Source organism: Agrilus planipennis, unplaced genomic scaffold (genome assembly GCF_000699045.2).
Source record: "Agrilus planipennis isolate EAB-ADULT unplaced genomic scaffold, Apla_2.0 scaffold401, whole genome shotgun sequence".
Lineage (NCBI taxonomy): Eukaryota > Metazoa > Arthropoda > Insecta > Coleoptera > Buprestidae > Agrilus > Agrilus planipennis.
In genome coordinates this window covers 32612-38184 of record NW_020439798.1, presented here as the reverse complement: position 1 = coordinate 38184, position 5573 = coordinate 32612, and the positions used below count along the sequence as shown (strand labels likewise).

The 5573-nt window shown below is 33.5% G+C and overlaps 2 long non-coding RNA genes across 2 annotated transcripts; both read left to right on the top strand.

Moving 5' to 3' along the window:
* The first annotated feature begins 240 nt into the window (after positions 1 to 240).
* On the top strand, positions 241 to 1153 carry LOC112905989. Its single transcript, XR_003232118.1, has 2 exons — positions 241 to 951; positions 1030 to 1153. It is a non-coding gene; the product is annotated as an uncharacterized LOC112905989 (long non-coding RNA).
* A 1995-nt stretch (positions 1154 to 3148) lies between these two features.
* On the top strand, positions 3149 to 3556 carry LOC112905990. The gene is made up of 2 exons (XR_003232119.1): positions 3149 to 3186; positions 3386 to 3556. It is a non-coding gene; the product is annotated as an uncharacterized LOC112905990 (long non-coding RNA).
* The last annotated feature ends 2017 nt before the right edge of the window (positions 3557 to 5573 follow it).

Below are 5573 nucleotides of genomic sequence, written 5' to 3'. Positions count from 1 at the left end.
GAATAGGAGAACAGAGGACTCTATGGAAGTCAATAAAAAATAGGCGAGATAGGTTGGTAGGACACCTTCTCAGGCATGAAGGTCTAGTCAGAGACATATTAGAGGCAGAAACAGGAGTTAGGAGGAGTAGAGGTAGACCTAGATTAGATTACTGTTCGCAAATAGTTAAGGATGTGGGCTTTTCTAGTTTTAGGGAAATGCGAAGTTTGGCTCAGGATAAAAAAGAGTGGAGGTACGTGTCCAACCAGTCTTAGGACTGATGACCTTATGATGATTAACCGCTTATTAAAACGCTGTATTAAAATACAGATTGCAGTTTTGAATTAAATTTATTTTGTGTACAAGCACAAAACATTTTCTTTTTTTGGTACAAAGTCAACCTTTCTTTTTGGCGTTCAATCTTAAGCTGTGGTAAAAACTCAAAGTTAAATTATGTCCAGTACCGTCGCCATTCGTCACTCTCGGTTCCTTAGTTAGGGTCAGTTCGTGACGGTACGGTGCGACTTCTTAAAAACTACGTAAGGCAACCCTCTGCATGCTGTTAAAAAATATTTCTCTGTCTTACAATTTTTCCTGCACTTTCTCTTTCCAAGAAAAGGTTTCAAGAACGTTAATGGTGTGATGATCACGTGTAAACTGCAAATGTTTCGGTTTTACATACATTCGCAGCGAATGCCACTCCAGTTTAGGAAAATAGCAAATAAGTATGGATTCATATTAGTTTTTGACAATTTCAGTGTGTCATGCAGCGACGGTTGCGATCTGCAACAAGAATTCGGTGGATGTTAAGGACTCTACGATGTATATTTCCATGTTTCCGTGCAATGAATGAGCCAAATTGATAGTTGAAAATGGAATAAAGGAAGTTGTGTACCTATCAGATAAATATAAAGACGAAATACCAACAGTTGCATCAAAACTGATATTTGATGCAGCAAAAGTAATATTTAGGTAATACTTATATTACATCCAATATTAGAAATGCTATTATTACGTTAGTACCAGTAAGAAATATTTTATTTTTTTCAGGCGGATTAAACTGAAAAACCCGAAAATTGTGATAAGCTTTTCCGATATCAATGCTGTCAGTATGGATATAGATTATAGAGAAAATATATAACAATACATATTTGTATTAAACTTTTAGACAATTTATTTGTGGTATTAATTAACTGCTGAACATTAACAATGTTTAATCGATGAAAATACTGACCACATCTGAGGCAAAATACAAAATTAATTTTTTTTTTTTTCTTCATTTAAATAATTCGTACCGTCTATAAACATTCTGGAGCCACTTGCGTTTAGCTTATATCAAAGCAATGTTGTCAACTTCTCTTCAAATACGCAGATTAACCGAAAAATAGCTAGGTTATGTGAATAATATAACGGTTACTGAATTGCTTCGACATTTACATTAAAATGATATTGTAGCGAGCACGAGTGTGTTTGTGTGCGATCGGGAACACGTGTGCGTGAACGGCTTATCGATTTATGTGTGTGTCGTACCTGCGTTCTGGGAAAGCAATTAAACAGTTCAAAGAAAAAAGAAACTATCCGGATGTTTCTAGAAGGTTCCCGAAAGTAAACAAAAGAATATTTAAAGGAAGAGACGATCGCCGAGACGAGTAGAAATAAACTGACCGTTGCAGAAGTGAATCCAGAAATAAATTAACAGTGATAGCAGTGAAATAAACAGCGCAGTGAATAGTGATATATCAGCAGTAGTATAAGTAAATAGAATGATTCATAACCTAAGTTTAGTAATAATTATCAGTCTTAGAAGTAAATTTTGTTAAACCCACGAACATTACAATATATTTCAGTAGGTATTTGTAGACCACAGATTGTGATAAAATCATTTTACTATCTTGTAAACCGCTGTGTATTGATGTGGGATATGATATTTCCAAGGGTGCCCTGAGGGGTCAGAGGCAGGAAATTGTATCAACCTTGTAGCTTTTGACAGCGTCCTTGTCAAATCTTATTCATCTTTAAATTCACTGCAGCGCGCGGTTATTAATTTTCCTTTGAAACCAATACGGGTATTGGGTTTGTTAACTATAGACATGCAGAATAAATGAACTGTTAAGTTTAGAAAAATTTTTAATTGTATTTATTGTTACGTAGCAGGTAGTTATTGCTTAATTAAGCTATTGAAAAAAAATGATTACATATTTAATTTAAGCAATTAAAAAATAGGAAAGAAATTAGCAAAAGTTAATTTTTTTAGTATTCTTAAAGTACCTATATATATACAAAATTAAACGGTACATAGGTACATGCATTATTATAAACCTCTAAAAAGTCCAACTGATGATATTCCCGTGGGATTCTATTTTGCTTTCGTTTTGTGTGAAAACGAGTACTCGGATTTTCTCAGCCCTTAATCTCGAAAACCATTGGCTCTACGAAGATTTTGTAAAGAACCCGATTTATGCAGATTTGTCTCACAATCAAATTTTATTTTATTTTATTTTGGCTACCCGCAACTTCTGCAGCCGTCCATTTGACTACGGATTTTTGATAAATTACTTGTGACATCAAAACAAAAAGAAAATGTTCAGATTATTTTAGAGGTTTGACCTTCTTTTTGCCAAACAAGGTGAAGGTTAAATATTGCAATAAAGCAGTAGAATTTATTTTTTAGAAACAACAAATTATCTATTGTATTACTAAAAACGTTTACAAAATAAAATATTTTAACATGATAAAACAATCGAAAGTTGGTTACTTATAGGTACTTATGATAATACTTATTGCAGTGTTTCTAAATTTTGTTATCTGATTGCTTATCATACCTATCGTTATGCAGTTTTAAATAATAATATCATTATCTATACACATGCAGTATTAAATTAAAATACCACTTGGTGTACAGAAAAACGACTTCAATGACAGTAAGATTAATTAAAAGCAGACACAAATTTTTTATACAAAAACTATTACTTCGTCAAAGAATATATTGATTGCGTTTACACGGAGAAAATTAATTTTTTTATGACGATAAAATTTCAATTTCCGATTGTAAATAAATAATTTGCCGTGGAAATAATAGAATTTATTAGGTAACTTGTAATAATCTGAATATTGACAAGTTTTTTAAAAAACTATTTCAAGTTTCTTAATTATTACTAAGTAGTATGAAGACCAATCTTAAAATGAAAATTCTGGAAAAGAAGGAAGGTAGGAGTAGGACTTCAGTTCAACTTATTTTTTACTTGGATGTGTGATGTTTGTTTTAAAAGTTACACCCTGTAATAATCAGACGCTTCGGGCGTGTGATGCTTCTATTAATTCACCCTGTAATAATGACACTCGATTAATACCTCAAAATAACGCTGGGTAACGTAATAATTGTATTTATCTCGTTTTTTCAATACAGTTAATCTATCAGACAACTGAGCATTATAGATAAGGCGTTTACTTATAAATGCATTCACATTCTGCAACTGCATAGACAACAAAAGCTTATAATTCAAAACAAAAATGGCGACTGCAAGTCCTGGTCCGTCTATAGATAGGGATGATTACAACATGGCTATTGCTTTTCTTACAGCCAAACTAAGTAGTGATCCTGTAACGCGAGTTGGTGCGTGCATTGTGAAAGACGACGTGGTTGTTGGGATAGGATACAACAGAATGCCTAGAAATAGTGTTGATTTTTCTTGGGAAAAACATAACGATGACCCTTTAAAAAATAAATACCCTTACGGTACGTAAACCCAAAATATCTACATAATATAAGTTTCTTTTTAAACTCGTTTTGTTATCAATAGTACGGTGGAAGGGAAATTACATATTTTATCACTGCAATGCGTATTATCTTTCCGATACTACGTGCAATATTTTTATAAAGTTCAATGCTATATAACGTTCAATTAAAAAAAAAATATTATTTCGGTCAATTGACTGGTATTTTTACGTTTTCGGCACTACAGCATTTTTCTCACCCAGTTATATTACTTAATGTTGAATTTAACGTTGATCATGAGATGACCAAATGGTCATGCTGTCACACTTGATACAAAATAAAAACGATTACACGTTCTACAGAAAAAAGAATCCAATGATTCACCCAGACGAATATTGATAATGGAATGGAAATTAAACTGCTTCTTTTCATACTAATCGGTTGGCAACTTTACGGAAAAAATTGAAATTATATAATCTGCTACATTTATCATGTGTTTGTCTTTGTTAATTTTGATCGTTTTAGTATTTTTGGCAATTTTTATTCTTTTTGAACTTAAATAATTATCAGTCAAAAAAGAAACGTATTATTAATGATACTGATCTGTTTTTCGCATAATCTGTATATTTCGAGAGGATTTGTCAACTCTCACTTGGTCATGCCATATGCCTATCCTAATGGCTTGATGATCACGTGTACACTGCAAAGGTTTCGGTTTTACATACATGTTCGGTGTGGATGGGTTTCGATATATGTATCATCGTCATCGTAAGATCGTCAGTCCTAAGACTGGTTGGACACGTACCTCCACTCATTCCTATCCTAAGCTAAACTTCGCATTTCCCTAAAACTAGAACAACCCACATCTTTATCTATTTGCGAAGAGTAATCTAATCTAGGTCTACCTCTACCCCTCCTAACTCCTGTTTCTGCTTCTAATGTCTCTGACTAGACCTTTATGTCTGAGCAGGTGTCCTACCAACCTATCTCGCCTATTTCTTATTGACTTCCATAGAGTCCTCTGTTCTCCTATTCTTTCTAATACCTCTTNTCCTATCTTTATATTCGCTCTTTCTCTACTTTCTCTTCCCTTGCATACCAGTATTTTAGTTTTACTTTTATTTATTTTCATACAGTACTGTTTTGTCAGTACCGCTTCCATTTTATTTAAAGCTATCTCTAAGTCCTGCTTGCTAGATGCTAATACTGCTATATCATCAACAAATCTAACCACACTAATCTTTTGCCCCTGTATATCTATCCCTACAGTTGTACTGTCGCGTATTCGATGTATAAATTAAAAAGTAGCGGTGACAGTGTGCATTCCTGTATGACTCCCTTCCTAATATTTACTTCTCTACATTGCAGCCCCATCTCTATAACTGACTGTCGCTCTTTATACAAACTAAGTATCACTCTTCTACCTTTATAACTCATCCCTACATTTTTAATAATATTTAACATCTTGTCTCATTTAACATTGTCAAAAGCTTTTTCTAAATCTACAAATTCTATATAAGGACTCTTTCTTTTTTCTATCGTTTTCTCTATTGTTACCCGTATAGCTAGAATGGCCTCCCGCGTTCCTCTATTTTTTCTGAAACCAAATTGATCTTCTCCTAATAATTCTTCCGCCCTTTTTTCCATCCTACTGTGTACAATTCTAGTTAAGATTTTTGACGCATGGGAAGTTAAGCTAATTGTTCGAAACTTCTCGCACCTATCCGCGCCCCTCTTCTTAGGTAATGTTACTACTACGTTCCGTTTATAATCCTCTGGGACTTTCCCCGTTTCGTAAATGTGACTAACTAACTTAAACATACGATCTCTAACCTCTTGTCCTGCATGTTTTAGAATTTCCCCCTGTATCCCATCTACA